At 36.3% G+C, this 18,969-nt stretch overlaps 1 protein-coding gene across 4 annotated transcripts in view; it reads right to left on the bottom strand.

Annotated features, from left to right (window-relative positions):
- Positions 1-16,646, bottom strand: part of TENM4 (teneurin transmembrane protein 4) — a 3,204,727-nt gene extending 3,188,081 nt beyond the window's left edge. For all 4 annotated transcript variants that reach the window (XM_078340117.1, XM_078340116.1, XM_078340121.1 and 1 more), the window contains exon 1: positions 16,434-16,646. The gene's annotated coding sequence lies outside the window, so the exon portion shown is untranslated. The remainder of the gene's footprint in view (positions 1-16,433) is intronic.
- Between the last annotated feature and the right edge of the window lie 2,323 nt (positions 16,647-18,969).

Below are 18,969 nucleotides of genomic sequence, written 5' to 3'. Positions count from 1 at the left end.
AATATCAGAGGTGAGTAAGTGTCAAGTTTACAACTTCCTGTTCTAATAATGGTATAGTGTCCTCAAATTTGCATAAAATAATATTGTCTATCAAATACAGTATTTATATCAAGGCTTTCTAAAGCTACTTTTAAATTCTGTGGTCTTTACTGAATGTAAGTTGAATTCTTTATTTGGACTTATAATGAATAGTATAACTTTAATTTTATAGTACAGATGCAGATTTTAGAGTAAAAATATTTCAACAAAATTACACACACACACAATTAAGGCTAAATTCCAGATTGAGCTGATATCCATAAAAGTGCTAGAAGTAAAGAGAAAGCTAATTTAGACATACCCACAATAAAAGCAAGAATATGGAATAGATGGGTTTACTGCCTTGGGTCAATGACATAATTTTTAATAAAAACTGAGAAAAGCTAAATTATACAACACACTTTTGAATCCAAAAATGTATTAATTTATGCTGTAAATATAAACACAAATATAGGCCAGCCAGGTTTCAATCTGGCTGGTAAGAGGTAAGAACATAGTTACAGAACATGTACATGAGCTGTTTGTCAGGTGTGTGACAGTAAAACTGCTATTGGTAATTACTTAAGAGAATAGAAAAGTCTCTTGAAGATTTATGATGAGAAAAAGTAAATCTGCAAGTTTATCACCCACTTTACAACAATATTTAGAATGGATTAGCATTCATAGAATTTGTAAAGATTTCAAGAAAGTAGTGATTATAGAAGCCTATCTTGGTTTACAAGAAGTCATGCCAACAATATATTTTTGTTTCACACTGGATCTCTTTCTTTTTTTTTTTTTTTTTTTTTGAGACAGAGTCTTGCTCAGTTGCCAGGTGCCAGGCTGGAGTATAGTGGCTCAATTTCGGCTCACTGCAACCTCGGCCTCCCGGGTACAAGCAATTCTCCTGCCTCAGCCTCCAGAGTAGCTGGGACTACAGGCATGCGCCACCACGCCCAGCTAATTTTTGTATTTTTAGTAGAGATGGGGTTTCACCATGTTGGCCAGGATGGTCTCAGTCTCTTGACCTCACACTGGATCTCTTAATAAGGAGTTATTTTATGAGGTAGTGGTTTCAGTAAGTTTTGACAAAGTCTGAAATGAGGTGAAACCTTACAAATAGAATGAAAGCATATAGAATAAGGAAGGTATAGTTAAATGAATTTGTAGTTTAACCACTACTGGCAAAGTGAATTATTGCAACACTGTTAAACCAGAGGGAGACATTCTGGCAGGATGTTAGATAGCATCCTATTCAAACTCATAGATGTGAGTAAAGGTGACGTAGAAGGCTTACATATTGAATTCACTGGTGAGAATGGGGCTGACTGACTACGCTAGTAAAGTTGGGTCACAGTTTTAAGATTTGCAAAGGTCTTATTAGAAAGGGTATAATAAGTTGAATTTTATTTCTTTTAAAAATCACATGTCTATTCGTGCACATCACAATGGAACACACAAGATTTACTTCAGTATGTGCCAATCTTCTGTGAATGTGATAAGAATCACTACTTAAAAATACTAATTTCTCTGCACCATCTCACAAATGCTAAGTCATAATAAGCTTCATGGGTGGTTATTGAAAAGTTATTATTTAAGAAATCATGTCACTAATTTCTATCATTGTGAAGGTCTTAATAACTCTGATCTACGTGAAACTCGGGAAATTTACAGATAAGAAATAACATGCAAAATGTCTGTAAAACTTCATTGTAAATAGTGAGCAGCCATATACATTAGAAGTTTATTATTATTATTTGCCTCTAGGTTATATGACAGGACATGTATGATAAATTTTAAACAGTGAAAATTAATATTTCTCAGAAATGTCAACCAAGTCAAAACCTCCATGGTTACTTAAGTCTCTGTCTTTTCTCTTATTCTCATATATTTTTAAGGTAAATGAGAGTGGTTAATGTGTCTCTCTACATTGGAGAGGTGTTTTAATGCTCTTTTCAGTAGTTTTTCTTTTTTACCTAAGGCTGTGGTGGAGGATCTACTTAATTTGCCCACACACACACAAAAATAGAAGGAATCCAGGAGATCTAAGGCACATCAGTCATACTTGACCACAAATGTGAAATCTGTGATGAGCCTAAGAAAACCTGATAATGTGAGCAAGGTGATAAGTGAAATCAGAAAGTATAACATATGAGTTTCCTACTGTGCTCAAGATGACATTCCCACAGAGTCTGAAGGGAAACACACTGATATTGATAGGTATAAAAGGTAGTAACGGTATTTTCTGGTTCTCCTTTACTAACTTTCTTTGTTCCTCAAGTCTTTATCTAAATACTTCGTATTTCCTCAGTTATCCTACATCAGATCTTCTGAATCAAGAGGAATGACTATTTTACCATTCTGCAGGCATGCTTGAGCCTGCCAGGAAACATCCCATCAAATCCAGATCCTTATTTGCATTTGCCAAGCAGATAGTTTACATCCAGTCACTGTAATGCAAAATATCAAAAATGTGAGGAAGTATTGAGCATATTATTTTTCTTTTTGTATTGGAAATATGGTTTTGTTGTTATTGTTACATTTAAGGAGAATAGTAACGGATTCACAAAAATAACAGTGGAGGGTCAAAAGAACAAAACAACTCAGTCACCAAGAAGAACAAATAATGGATTGGAAACCATCATGTTAAAATTAAAGAAAACCATGAATACATGATATGGTCATTGTGTTAGAGGCATTTGAACCAAAGCAACTCCATTTTAAATGGGAGCTGGGTAAAATGAGGCTGAAACATACTGGGCTGCATTCCCAGATGGTTAAGGAATTCTAAGTCACAGGATAAGATAGGAGGTCAGCACAAGATGCAGGTCATAAAGACCTTGCTGATAAAACAGTTTACAGTAGTTGGCCAAACCCACCAAAACCAAAATGGCAACAAGAATGACCTGTAGTGGTCCTCACTGCTACACTCTAACCAGCACCATGACAGTTTACATATGCCATGGCAATATCAGGACATTACCCTATATGGTCTAGAAAAGGAAGGCATGAATAATTCACTCTTTGTTTAGCATATCATCAAGGAATAGCCATCAAAATGGGCAACCAGCAGCCCTCAGGGCTGCTCTGTCTATGGAGAAGCCATTCTTTCATTCCTTTGCTTATTAATAAACTTGCTTTCACTTTGCACTGCAGACTCACCCTGAATTCTTTCTTGCACAAGATCCAAGATGCTCTCTTGGGGCTGGATCGGGACCTCTTTCCTGTGACATACTTCTGGTGACCATAAAAAAACTATAGTGCAAAAACCCTAACCCAATGGCTACCTTTGGGTAAGTGATAGGGTCTTGTAACATATTTCTGGCAAATGACAGAAGGGAAGATATTGAGGAGAACCCTCAATGCAAAGGAAATATACTGAAGCACTGATTGGATGACTTTGGGTAAGTGGTGTGGAACCCGGGTAAAGTATGGGGTTGGTTAGGGTCCAAATTTAGGGGAGTTAGAGTCTCTCCTAAGACAGAGTGGGTTTGAGGCCCCTCTTAATAAAAGGCTGCTTGAACGACCTTGGGTTAGAGACCCTTCTAAGATTTAGGAGGTTAGAGACCCCTCTCGGTAAAGTCCCTCTTGGTTAATAACAGGTTTGGCACTGCTATTCTGTTTGGATTAATTTGCCTTGCACTCTTTGCTGATGGCTGTGGGTGACAGAGTTAGGCATGTACAGGATCATGGGACGTGGGGAAGTTTTTCTTCCCTAAAAGGGGAAACTTGAGAGCTACAGGATTTCTGGAAAAAAAATCCCTTCACGACAGGAGCAGCAACCATCTGAACTTTTCAGTGTTACTGCAATGGATGGGTCTTTCTCTGGCCTCCCTGATCATTTCGCCATCCCCACTCTGCTACAGGCAATACTTTCCTTCTCTAGTTTTCCTTTCTTCCTTTCCTGTTAACTAAGGGCAACCTCTTGCCCAGAGACCACGTGTTGAAACTCCAAGTCCGAGGTTGGATTAAAGATGACCAGGCCCATCTGGGAGCAAATTTAAATCTTGCCAGTTTGATATTGGGTGCTAAGGAGAATGGCTAAGGTCTCTGCTTCATCACATGTATTTTACTCTGGCCAGAATGAAAAAATAATAGTTTTCCTTTAGGATACATCCTGGCCCCAGGACAATGGTACAGCAAACTGGATCACTGGGGCTGCTAAGGAAATAAAAACCCAGAAGCCTGGATGCCAGCTAAAGGGTAAAAATATCTTATCATTCAGATTTTGGGCTTCACTCTGTGCAAATGGTTGAATGAATGGTAAAAGTAATCAGCATTTATCTCCTCTGCAAAGTTCTGATTAATGCAAAAAAAGAAAAAACTCTGAGGCTAGTCTTAAGCCGGTGTATTTTGCGCTATTTTGTTTCTTTGTTTCCAGGGTTACTTTAGGATAAAACACGGGCTTAGAACACCTGTAAGCTTGCTTTTCAAGACAACCCAGTAAGCTGGTCAGTAGCAAACTTGGCTGTAGGTCCCTGAAACAAACAAAAAAACTGGATGAAGTCTCCACCTTGTTTTATGTCCCTGAGAGTTTGACCTTTTAACACGTGGCAATACTTTCTCTTGGTCCCCACCATCCAGGGAACAGGAATTTTAGGGTTCATGGTCATCATTAGCCCTAAAAATTATATTAAGTAGTTAAAAGCCTTTGCAAGCTCAAAATTCACTACTCTAGAATCTTTCTGGGAAAGGAAATAAGCATGGCCCTGTACTGTAGCTCAGTAGCTAACTCTTTTGCACTTTCACAGTGGTTGTCCAGGTTCAATTCGCCACCTCGGAGGAAAGTGGTTTGTCATCTATTATCTGTGTGACCTTGTCTGTTCTTTTCTCCTCTGTGGACTGTCTCAAATTTTAAGTTCAGAAGATAGAAATATTAGCTGCTTGGCATGGCTAAAATCGAGTAATAAGAGATCAAAAAGAATTTCTTTTTAAAAAAGCGCTATGGTTAAATGTCAGCTTAATTAGAAGTAGATAAACAAGCTATAGATATATTCAAAAGACCTTTATGCTTTTCTCTTCTTAGAACTTATTTTTCTGGAAATTTTTTTTTTCTCAATCAACTAAAATATTTTTCTCCTTTTTTTTTATTTTTTATTTTTGTCTTGCCACTTTTACTACATGCATGGGAGGCCCTAAGATAACTTCTGGTAGCCTGGGACTCCTTGGGAAAAACAGAGGAGGTGCCACAGATCCTGTTTTGGGAAAAATTTCTGGTGTTTTCAATATGAAGCACCAGGGATTAAAAGTAACTAGATCCCTCTCAAAATCAAAAGCTCTTTTCTGTTTTGCATCATGTTATCTGATGGTTTTGAGTTTTGGGGGTATCAGAAATTACTTTGCATTATAAAAGAGCTTTAGTGTGTAATAACTAGATAGGAACTATATTTTAAGGGATGGCTAATAGTAGTTATGGAGGGAATACTTGACTCTTTGCACACTTGGATCAAAGAAGCATGCTCTTGGCCTCTTGGAAGATAAGAAAATATCCCCAACCCAACTGGGAGATGAAATTCCCATGAGTGATGGGCTGATTATAAAATGGGCTGATTGACTTTAAGTTGCTTTGCAATGAAATGCAAAGTAAAAGCACTGCACTGTCTTCTGCTGTAGTATTTCCCTCCTCTGGAGATCCAAGAACCAGAATAAATGGCAACCTTAATGTTAGGGCTCTGTCTTTGCCTTCAGCTGCTTATTTGCTGCTTATTTGGCCCTAGAAAGGCATGCTTTCCCAGCCCTGTTTCTCCAAGGGCTCCACCCTAAAGACAGTAACCCAATCAAGAAACTGGCAAATGAAAATCTTACAAGTGTTGAATCTTCTGTCTGTCTGTATATTTATATGTATTGTATGTTTATATATAAAAGAGCTCTAATTAATTGGCTTAAAAAATATGTGTTGAAATCAAATATTTTGTCAGAAAAGTAGAAACTAATGCCTTTTTGTTCACATGACTTTAATAATCTTTTGGAAATAAAGGCAGTTTTAAAAATTATTGTTAAAATAAAATGTCTTTAAAATGTAGACATTTGGTCTAAATTAAGGTCAAATATCAAATTTGTTGAATACTTTAAGGTCAAACTGTTTTTTTGACTTTTAAAAATTGCTCAATTTACCTATTTTAAAGCCATTAGATTCTAGATAAGGCCTGGGGACACATGGAATTAGCCATCCCCCCTAACTATACAAAGAAAATTATAAAGAAAGAGATTTTATTTAAAAAAAGATCTTGTATGGTAAATTATTGTCCTAAAATAAAATGACTGCTTGTGTAAAAGGAGGAATGTTTAGGGCAAGTCAAAAAGTTCAAAAATGTATCAGATGGTCCGTGTATGTAATGAAAGGATCTGTGAAAGGGAATTAATGCAAGAAATGTACAATTCAAAGGTCATTAGGCCTCCTAAATGCTTCACAAAATGCCACTATGACTCTTACTGTACAACATGCCTGCTTCAGTAAAGTAGACCTGGGGACATGAGAAGTTAGCTGCACCCCTAGCTATGTTGGAAAGTCTATCCTTATCTGCACTTCTGCCTGGTATGTCACAGGCTACACTCCACATCTAGTACATAATTAAAATCCCTTACTTACCAAGGTTTTCATCAAAAATAAAAGTCACTAAAAGTTAACATTGTAACATGTAATTAAGATTATTAAAGAATCAGTTTTGCATGTAAGATGTGTAAGGAAAGTAGAATGTACTTTTGGAAAAAGAGTACAAGAAGACATGAGAATGTAATTTTTTTTTTGTCTAAAGTGTTAAAATTTGTTTAAAATTTAACAGAATAAAGCTAAAGGCTTAAACAGTTGTGGAAGGTTTATAGAAAATCAACTGTAAAATAAAATCTGTGTGTGGACATTGGCTAAAATTAAAGGGGTATTATTCAGTTTTCCCATACATTAAACATTGGAATAAAAGCACAATAGGTTTTTCTTAAAGCACTAATCTGCTCTTTCACACATACAAAAAGTAAAGGGTTAAAAAAAGTTGATAAGAATCTTACATTATAGTTAAACATTACAATTGGGTTAATATATCTATGTGGTTTTATGAAAAATTGGGTTTAACATTAATAATACATTAACATAAAGGTAAAATATGGCTTATTTGGTATGAGTCATACTGGAGGCATTATAAAATGTGAAATAGTCTTGTGCTTTCCCTGAGCTATATTTGTATAAATGTGTTATTTGTATATGTTCCAAGGTTATAGGAAACTCCTATAATTCTAATATAACTTAGTCTATGTTATTAATATTTATAATTGTTATGTAAAATTTTGTGTCCCACAGAAATAACCAAATTTCCTTAGCAACTGTGGCTTTAATAGTGACTGTCCTAAAACTTTTTATCATCCACAGACAATTGTTGTCTCATTTTAATCCTCTTTAGAAGGTGATTTATAATCAATTATAGAACTCTAACAGGTGTTCTTAAATGCAACTTTTTGGATAACTTTGGAAGTTGTGACATCAGAATAGAGGAAAAAACTTTCAAAACTCTCATAAAGAATTGAAATGTTCATAACTATCAAACAAAAGTGACCTATATGGATTAAACTGAAAAAGCCTAATCCTTTTAACTTTGTTTTAAACATTGCTAATCCTTTGTTTTGTTTTTTTCAGAGTCAAGAAATTTTTTCTTTTGAGCTATTTACAGCTTTTAACAGTTAAATGTACTCCTATGAACAAAATTTAGAGCATATTTATTTCTTTCTACTAGATTTCTTCAGAATTTGGAAATTAGTTGTGAGTATTCTTAACTTAAGCAGTATAGTTATTTGCATAAGTGCAATGAGAATCTGTTTTCTTTTGTAACAGTACACAATTGGAGAAATTGGTTATTTTACCAAGGCTTTGACTGGAATGGTGTGTTTTCCTTAAGGAATCTAACTTGACTTGTAGAGCCAATAAAAACCCTTTGGGGAAATGGCCTTATACCTTGCCTGCAATAGTCCTTGTACAGGGTTTCTGACTGGTGGCAAGTAAAGAATGTCACTTTCTAATAGGTCCAAAAGCGGTAAGTTCTAGGACCTCAAGAAGAAAGAAATTTACCCAATTCATAAGTATTTAAAGGTAGAAACCCATGGCTGGACTCAGCTTTAAAAATGTCTTATCTAAAATTCCTTCTATGGAATAGAGTTCTGTGAAAGCCAATTTAAAAAGAGCCTGCTGAGGTGGGTGGATCACGAGGTCAAGAGATCGAGACCATCCTGGTCAACATGGTGAAACCCCGTCTCTACTAAAAAGACAAAAAATTAGCTGGGCATGGTGGCGTGTGCCTGTAATCCCAGCTACTCAGAAGGCTAAGGCAGGAGAATTGCCTGAACCCAGGAGGCGGAGGTTGCGGTGAGCCGAGATCACGCCATTGCATTCCAGCCTGGGTAAACTAGAGCGAAACTCCGTCTCAAAAAAAAAAAAGAGCCTGTATGAAAAATAATTATTGCTGCACTTTATACAAACAATCAGGCCATGTATAATAAAGCAAATCAGTCTTACCATGATTTGTCTTTAGTCAAAATGGGAAACTGGTAAATGAAATATTATGTTTCAAGAACTATGGTACCCTTGTATTAAGTTCTAGTCTTATTAGTGGTTTTTCAGTTTGTTTCTGCAATTTAGGCTAACCCTAATGATTCCTGTGAATCAATCAGTGATCTCTGACTGGAGCTCAGAACAAGAGGGATGGGTAATATAAATACCTAAATTAGTATTTTAATTCTAAGCACATTACAATCAGCTAACAAGCCCATATCAGCTTAGTTCTGACAGTTGCCCAGTTCATAAAAAGCCTTCTAAATCAGTTTACTTTGGAATAACTTTACCTATTTTGCTTTACTCTTGTGGAATATATTCCTGTTATACTCTTTCTGTAAGAATACAGGAGAAGCTTACTGAATGTTTTCTTAAATTATACACTTAATAATCTTCCAAATGCCACCTTTTGTGAAAACTCAAGAGTTATAAACAGATCTTACCATGCCAATGCCTTCTGACTGAGCTCCTCTCTACTATGAAGGCAAAAGGCTCTCATAGTTAGACAGAAATGTCATCACCCCTATTCAGCCTGAAGAAGTTACAGAAGATGGATCTTCATCTTTCTGCAGCCCCTAGAATTAAGGGTTTTCTTATAAAGAGAAGGGGAGAAATGTTAGAGGTGTTTGAACCAAAGCAACTCCATCTTAAATAGGAGCCGGGTAAAATGAGGCTAAAACCTACTAGGCTGCATTCCCAGATGGTTAAGGAATTCTAAGTCACAGGATACGATAGGAGGTCAGCACAAAATACATGTCATAAAGACCTTGCTGATAAAACAGGTTGCAGTAAAGGAGTGGGCCAAAACCAAAATGGCAACAAGAATGACCTCTGGTGGTCCTCACTGTTATACTCTCACCAGCACCATGACAGTTTACAAATGCCATGGCAATATCAGAAGTTATCCTACATGGTCTAAAAAGGGGACTCACGAATAACCATTCCTTGTTTAGCATATCATCAATAAATAACCATAAAAGTGGGCAACCAGCAGCCCTTGGGGCTGTTCTGTCTGAGCACTCATTCTTTTATTCCTTTACTTTCTTAATAAACTTGCTTTTACTTTGCACTGCAGACTTGCACTAAATTCTTTGTTGAGCAAGATCCAATGACCCTCTCTTGGGGTCTGGACTGGGACCCCTTTCCTGTAACAATTGTAGCTGATTTGTGAAAAAATAATATATAAAAAGTATGCCAATCAAATCTTTATTGCTGCAGAAGGTAAGATTTCATCTAAATAAAAGAAGACCATTTGAATTCTTCTAAATGGCACATTATTTAGAATGATTAAACAATATCCAATTACCTGAGTATTCAGTAAGACAATTTATGATCACTTCAAGAATACTTTGTTTTGTATTAGTGTATAGAAAATAAAAAGAGTCAGATGGTTTTATAAATTATTGCTTCTATTTAAATACTAATGATAGCAATAAATACCATGATAAAAGCAAATGCATAAATCAATTCATAAATTAACATTACTTTGGAAAATGAATGTAAAAAACAGAAGAGTTCATATTGCTACCCCTGCCCATTCACAGCTCAATCAACACATATACTAAGCAGATATGTTTTCTTCAAAGCTAGAAATGAACTTAGGAATATGTCTTTCTGAAAAGTGTGAAGGCTGCCTCTGAAGAAATAGACTTGAAGGCAGCAGTGCTGAGATGTCCTCAGTCACTGTAGCAAATGAGGAAGGTCCAAAAATATTCCGCTTCTTAAACAGGTTGATTTTTTTTAACCTTGTGTGATTTATGCAGAGAATCTGTAAAACATTCCAGTTCATCAAAAGTCTAATTTGCATACATTTAAGGGACATTGTGGAAAATAATTAACTACTGAATGCATCACAATTCAGGGTGAATGTTGACTGAGGATTTTTAGAGCCTTAAAAGGAAAATGAGGAGGAGGCTAAATACTTATACTGAATTGGTAGGGGGAACCAAAAGGGGTAGGGAGGAGAGGGGAGGAGGAAGAGAGTCCAGCAGGGGGATGTTGCTTTCTTTGTGATGCTTCATATCCTAAACTCATGTGAAATAAAGAATTTTGTATTCCTTTGCCCTCTATTTTTTATGAGTGAATAATTTTGTTGCTTACTGGCCATCAACTTGTAATGTATTAAAATGAATACACATCTGTGTGCATCTAGCAAACCCATCTAACTGTTTTAATTTAGAGACTTGCAAGGAAAGAGACATTGGCTTGTGAAAGTCAAACCAAATTTCAGGACAAGATTGTACTTCCCACGACTGACACACATAGGTAAAATCTCCAGTAAAAATTCATACACATTTTAATAATTTTGAAAGTAGCCACCATTTTAGTGATAATTTTCTAAATATTTGAATATTCAAGGTTACTACCTGATATATTAAAACTATTTTATTATTTTTGTCTTTCCTCACAATGACATGGGAGCTGGCCCTTAAATGGCCAGTAGAACAGTTTTATTATATCTGATTCTACTCTAATGACAACAAACAGAACAAGGCATTTGAGCTTATTTTCACTATTTAAATCTCAAACAAGTGGAACATTATGTAATAATTCCCTGGGGTTAAAGAAGGAATTATTATTATTGAATTATTTGTTCGTTTATGTTTTCAGAGACCAGGTCTTGCTTTCTCGCCCAGGCTGGAGTGCAGTGGCACCATCAGAGCTCACTGCAATCTCAAACCCCTGGGCACAATGATCCTCCTGCCATTGTTGACACCACTCCTGGCTAATTAGATTCATTTTTATGTTTTCGTAGAGTGGGGGGTCTCACTATGTTGCCAGGCTGGTCTCAAACACGTGGCCTCAAGTGATGTTCTTGCCTGGGTCTCCCAAAGTTCTGGGATTGCAGACATGAGCCAGCACACCCAGACTAGATATTATTAATTTCTGTTTGTATTCATACTTCAAGCTATAGATAGCTCACATGAATACAATAATTTCAAAACATAAACTTTCTGCTATTTTTTTTAAAGAATGCACAGTGAATTACTAGTTTACACAGGAGATTCCCCAGAAGCTGAAGAACAATATGGATAAGAAGAGGTTGTCTAGAGACAGAGCTAATTTTAGACTTAGAGAATGAATCTGCACATGTGATTCTAGCCAGTAATATTCTCTAAATAGTGCCGTTATTCATAGGTAAATTAAGGAATTAATGAAATATTATCATTCAGCATCTCAACTTTACCTTTTTTTTTCCTCTTGAGGAAGAGTCTCGCTCTGTCACCCAGGCTGCAGTGCAGTGAAATGGTTTCAGCTCGCTGCATCCTCTGCGTCCCAGGTGCAAGCGATTCTCCTAATGCAGCCTCCTGAGTAGCTAATTTTTTTTTTTTAAGTAGAGACAGGGTTTTACCACGTTTGCCAGGCTTATCTTAAAACTGCTGAACCTCAGGTGATCTGCCTGTCTGGGCCTCCCAAAGTGCTTAGATTACAGGCGTGAGCCACGACCCCTGGCTTTGTCTTTTTTTTTTTTTTTTTTTTGAGCCAAGTAAAAAGCAATTAAAACCAATTCTGATTTAATGGAATCTACCCCATCTGCAACCAAGTCTCCTAAATTGGGGGGAAAAAAAACAGAAATAATTGTGTCCTTTATTTGCACAGTACCTTTATACTTACTATATATATTTAGAGAACTCCAGTTACCAAAGACCTTTAACATCTGTACTTCCAAAGAGTTATTTCCAGTCAAGAGACATGCCTCCTATATGAATGTCAATTCTAACGCCCTGCACAGAAAGATAGGTATACTCAAAAGAATAAGGAAAGCAAGACAAGGGCTACTCTAGCCTTGGTAATTGGTTAGCTAGATTAGAGTCTTAAACGTACATAGGAAATGATGCCTAATATCTATATTTTGATTAAGAACAAAGGCATACACACACACACATAGTTTTATTTTGTTTTATTTTTGTATGTGTTTTCAAGTACAAATATGCAAATACAGTAAACTAGTTTTAAATTTAAGTTATTCAAAATGCAGTATTATACCCAGTGGAAAACATGTAATTTCATTGCTTTATTTTTGAAGTGTTTTCTTCATTGAAGTACCTTGACACACTAGTATAAAGGTGTAAAAGTATTTATTATTAAATAAAAATGTGTACAAGTATTTATTATTAAATACATAGCAACATAAATTTGCTCATCACAATGTGTATACACAAGAAACAAAGTTAGAGGTGAAAGAGATAGGTCATATCAAATTAGAAAATTAAGCATAGAGTGAAGGAATTTGTATTTGTAACCTACCAATTGATTTAAAAAACAAGCAAAAAACGTACCATTAAAGGATATTTTAATAAAATCAAACATCCCTTTGCAATGTAACAGAAAATTAACAATGTTCTTTCTTGCTGTCAACTTGGAAGGCTCAGTTAAGAAATAAGAATTACTCTTTTGAACCACCAGGTGGCTCACTTTCTATATCTATGCCTGAGCAGAGATGCCACTGTGGCCCCAGAGACTGGAGATCATAAAATTCTCACTAAACGGTATTGAAAGAAGACAAGTAATTCTTTGAGAGCAAACCTGAAGTCTTGAACAAGGAAATACCTGAGTTACAGCTAAGATTACCTCAGCAGCCTGGGAGACAGAGCGAGATCCTTTCTAAAAAAGTAAAGGAGAGAACTGTCGTACAGAGACAGGATAAGTGAGGTGGTTTTAGACTAGAGACATTTAAAACCAGATGTAAACTTGTCTAGTAACGATTCTGTGTCCAAGTCCAAACCATTTCACGGACTTCTCAAATGCATTCATAATGTGAGACAGATATATGTGGGGGGGGGGAGTTACTGAGAGAAATAAGAAAGCAACTTTGAAATAAAACAATAAATCATGTTGTATGATTTTAATTGAGTTTGGAATTAGAATGGAAAAAAATAAGGAAAAGGGAAAGAAAAATAAGCCAGCAAAGTTGAAAAATGTAACATGGAAAGGAAGTTTGCTTTTCTAGATTAGCAAGATGGCTCTTAGCAATGAACCCCGTCCCAACACTGCATTTTACTAGAGAAAATATAATAGGGCAGTGACCATAGAAGCTTGTAACATTATCCAATGTATTGCTATAAAAAGCCATACCATCTGGATCCTAATTCTCTTCAATATTGAAACTGCAGAGCATTTTCTTCTTTCCATCCTAATTTACAGCTATCACTCACTGCCGCCCTGAAGGGTGCATGCAATGTGCCATTGTCAGATCTAGTGTATGATCCAAAGTAATCTGGAGAAAATAAGCTTAAGAGTATAACTACATGGTTTCCTCGGTATTCTGAGCTTGCTTGCATTACACAAAAGCTTATAGGTTTCCCCCCCTTTTTTTTCTTCCCTTCTTTTTGCGTTGGTCAGCATGGGTCTGGAACATCACTATGTATATGCAGAAATGCCTATGGACTGCACCATCAATCCTACCCCACAGATTGGTAAGAACTGAAAGGTGTGTGACCGACCATCACTGAACACTATTGATAATCCATTTCTTTGGCTTAATCTGTAATAACTATTCATTAACTTTCTTTTAAAAACTTCTCAAAACACCAATTCACCAAGCTACCAGGAACGGTTATCAGATGTAGGAGGAACAAAATTGTGTAAAAACCAAGACAGCTGGTAACTAGAAGCCAGAACAATGACAGAAGAATCATCACCTCTGGCTGTAAGCAAAATGAAATTGATTCCCTTTCAGAAAAGACAGCTTTGAATGGCAATCCGTAATGTGAAAGTAACTGGCTAGCTCTTTAACCTAACTCACAAATCTGCTTACATGGGGAGAAAGGTGAGTGGAGGAGACCAGAAAGGAAAAAGCTAGCCCAACAACTTAATTAAATTACATTTCACTTCCACAGCAGGCCTAGTTAAGATTACATCTCTGGATCTTTCAGGTTGCTGGCTGAGTTGGACATCTTTGGCAAAGAAAAAACAAAAAGAATATCCTCTCTCTCTTCAAGGTTCCACTCCCAGTGCACACCATCCACCCAACATGAAAAAAAGAATTATGTGCCCTCTATTTCCTTTGCTCCTTGTGATCTCTTTATTTTACTAGAAGCTATAACAGTTGAGCCATCAGCTGCCACAGCACCACGGAGAGAGTAATGTAATCTGGTCTATTGCAAGTTTGACTATGAATCAAAGTGTGAAGTAACAAAAAGTAAAGTTGTGCTCTTTTTGTGTGTTTGTTGCTGTGTAGCAGAGAATCTGTTTTTTGAAATTACTTTATGAATATCCAATGTAGAAACTACAAATATTATGGGAGCTAAAGGCAATACATGTTAAATATTTGTTACAGACCGATAGTCCCTATTGGATGCTGCAGAGGAATCACTTGCATTAAACATTAATGACAAGTGAAGAAAGTAATTCTTCTTTCTTTCCTCTACCTTCTAAAGAGGCAGCAGACAACCTGTGTACATGGTCTTTATGCTCAAAGGGTAGGTCTCTAGAGTTATCAGATAAAGTACCTGGATGTTTGAACTAGAAATTCCTGATCCCAGGTGATAACTTGTCTTTTAACCATAAACCTAGATGTGCCCAAAAGTTGTGTGCCATGCTCCTCCGTCAGAACTGAGGTTATCCACCGCAAGATACCATGCTGTACCTTAGAGGCACTTCCCAGAAGAGTAATGAAAAGAGACTAATATTTTTAAAGCGTACTACACATACAAATTGATGCTTGTAAAAACAGTCACAAAAACTGTGTCTTCTGATTAATTTTCTGCTTACCACAACTTTACTCTTGGTGCTAAATTCTGAGATAGCCCAGAGGCACCATGAGCCTGACTTGTGTTTAGGACCCATCTTCTAAACAGCATTTTCTTTGTGATCATTTCAACTCAATTGGATAAATTATGGTTATCAGTCTCTTATAAAACTTCTTGTGAAATTATGTCTATAAAACAATTAAAATGAATATTAAAGGGTGAAGATATTAACAAGTCATTGAAAGTTTTCTTTATTAACTTTTCACTCTGGAATTGGCTAAGAAAGTATATACAGTCAAGGAATATGAGGGGTGATAATTTATTCAGATTAACATCACTAAAACAAGGAGGCTCAAATCAATGAACTATAGTTTTGTTTGGAGTTTTGTGTTTTTTTTTAATATAGATCTGTTAACTAAGAAACCTCTAAATTCACAACTAGATTCTAGCTCACTTTAGCAGAAGAAATTTCCTCCAGTTAATTATTTCTATGTCAATTAATCACTTTACCCACCTCACCACAACAGGGTGAATTATATCAAACAAATTCCCCTCTTCAAATCCACATCATCCATGTATGTATAAGAGCTCAGAAAGATGAAAAGACATTTGATTCCTAGCTTTCCTTGACAAATACAGCAATTTGCATGAATGTTAAACTTCTGTGATTCAGCAACTTTCACTCCTGTCTATATCACTGAATGTCAAATGCCAAAGAAGAGTTTGAATCCACAGCTCCCACCACTCGGCTTTTATTTTACAAGACTGAGGTATGTTTTTCCCAGCAGAAGAAAAGCGTTTAAAGGTCTTTAAATTACACATGCAGAGTTTCATAACAATTGTCAACTAACTGAAAAGGTTAGAGGCGCACACTTAGGCTAAATGTGAAGTTGCCTATGAATCACAAAATGAGGCCGTCTCATTATCTGCAGAATATTTCTAAGGGTTGGGAGAGAGAAGTAGAGTTACCATCTGCACTAAAACTTCTTTAATCAGAAGAATCCCTGCTAAACTACCAAGCCCTTACTGTTCTGCTTCTTGAGCAAAAAAAGACTTTCTCAGTTAAAGTAAATGCTGTGATCGAGAAGGTTTTCCCATACCTAAAACAAAAAATGGCCAGAGCCTACCTGAAAGTGGAGAGTGAGGTAGCTGGCACATTGGGAGAGAAAGCGACTGGGAAGCAGTCTTACCTTCAGTGTGGAGCAACCTCCTCCCCAGGCAGACTGGCTTTTGGAAGAGGGTGCCCTCTTTCCAGGGCTGGCGAAGCAGCTGGGAAGAAGTGGCTGTCTGCCACTAGCTGTGACAGCTGCGTGTTACCGGGTCCCTCAGATACTGGACTCCAGCGTTCCTCCAACAAATCAGGCAGTGGCCGCTTGTACCTCAGCAGAGGAAGCTGGGACTGCAGTTGCTAGCTGCCTCACTTGAGGGGAAAGCACTGGTGCGCGCGCGTGTGTGTGTGTGTGTGTGCCGCGCGTACACTAACTGCCAGCTCTAGGCTGTGCCGATGTGTTCTGCATACTCAAAATGCTCGTGCCAGGAGGAGTCTCCTCCACACAGACCCCAGCCTCCCCGCTGAGGAATCACAGTCCACTGACCTTGCTGCTGGGGAATCTGGCTGAACTGCTCACTCATCAATAGATTCAACAATCAATCAAATAAAAGAGATTGGATCAGCCTCAGATAGAGACAAGTGCTTCCCCCAGGGGCAGTGAAATTCTTTTTAAAGATATCTCTGTGAAACGTTTTATATTTAGAATTGATATTTTTTCCTCTTTCAGCCCTGATGTCTTGAACGCAAGGTCTAATTGATGAGCCCCTAAGTTAAAACTTTTCAAGTTGTTTTGCCAGGCAGGATGAAATCTTACCTAGAAGCCAATTCAAAACATTTATTCCAGAGATCTGTCAGATGCAGACTTGAACTTATAACAATCAAATTATGAGGAGTTAGGCTAATAAACTGCTTCCCAAACTAGGGATTCCATGTCATCATACATAGCAGAAATGTTTGGGACCAGACATAAAATCTATGTTTGAATACCATCTTAGTTTTCTTTAACATTAATCCAATGAAAATTATGAGGAAATCCCTGTGCTGAGTGCAGTGCTAATAATTATGTGAATTTCTTTATAAGATACACTGCCATTATTAAGTACATAATCTTGAGTCAGTCATTTAAATTTACTGAGTTTTATTTTTTTCATCAGTAAAATTGTACATGTTTCTATGACAGGCCATTTATTTAAAGTATACATGAAAACAATTTGTAAATTGTAAAGGGTTAACTGTATGTTACAAATTTTTTAAATTGTCATAAAGAATGTGCAAGACTCCATGAGATATAAATGAAACTTTTCAGGTCTATAGACTAAATGATATTAGAAAGTTTCATTGCTAAGCTTTCAGTTAATGCCTGTGATTTCAAAGTCCTGAGCTGACCCATCTGAACAGCCAGAAAAGAACTTAGGCCCCACTTATCATGTTCTATCTCTGCAAAAACACAAAATAATTTTGGAAAACTAAGATGCAATTTTCCTCTCTCAAATTAGGGTCACCCACTAGCAATCTTACACCAAACTCAAATCCAAAATGTACAATGAAGTGGAAAACAGCAGAAATGGGAATCACACTTGTTATCAATCTGAGATCTGTCATGGGGCTCCCTTGATTCCTGAACTTTGCCTATAATGATGATGACGGTAATAACCATCACTGCTACCAAAACAGGCACACACTGGAAGCCAGCATTTATAGAGTGCTTACAACCAGCTAGGCATTGTTTTAGGCATCCTGCATGTATTAACATTTTTACTCCTCACAACAGTATCATGAAGTAGATAATATTATTATCTTCATTTTGCAGATTAGGGTAACAGTGCATAGAGCAGGAAAGATAATGGCTAACAAGCTTACCAGGGTTCACTTTTATTAACTGAGGGAACTGTGGAAACTATTCACATTTTAAAATTTTTATTTGGAAACAATTCTAAGGATACAAAATGTTGCAAGAATAAGAATGAAAATTCCTTCTATGCCTTTTACTCAGATTTATTTATTGTTAAGGTTTCTTCCATTTACTTTATAATTTGATATACAGAGTGAAAGAAACTTGAGCTATTTGAACATAATATGCCTATATTATGCCCCTTTACTAATTATTTCAGTGTACGTTTCAAAAAAGTGGAGATACTACACTACATAACCAAATAGTTTTATAAGCATCAGTAAATTTAATAGAAATATGTTTAATTTATTGTCCATTTTCCAATTGGCTACTTAAACCACTAATAGTCTTCATAATATTTTTTTATTTAGGAGAGTTTTGAATGTATTGCATGCAGTTGTCATGTATTTTTAGTCTCATTTAAAATATGAAAATTATAATTTATCTTTCACTTTATGACATTTTAAAAGACATCATTGAATCCATTTCTCTTTTTTAATGAGCATTTCTAATTTTGCATTTGTATCATGTTTCTTACTGATTGGATTCAGTTTATGCATTTTCAGGTAGAATACTGCAAAATTGTTGTCGTGCTTCTCTCAGACTATCTTATCTGAAAGCATACAAGGTCCATCCATGACTCATTGGTTCTGTACATTCTGATGACATAATCATATGTTTTTGTTTTTATTTCTACACTCAATAATTTACTTGTTTTTCCTTTAATTATTAAGTGACCTGTAGAAAAACAATTTAAGATCATGCAAATATCCACATCTATGAC

The sequence above is a fragment of the Callithrix jacchus genome, chromosome 10 (genome assembly GCF_049354715.1).
Source record: "Callithrix jacchus isolate 240 chromosome 10, calJac240_pri, whole genome shotgun sequence".
In the NCBI taxonomy this organism is placed as follows: domain Eukaryota; kingdom Metazoa; phylum Chordata; class Mammalia; order Primates; family Cebidae; genus Callithrix; species Callithrix jacchus.
This window is presented reverse-complemented; position numbering and strand designations above follow the sequence as displayed.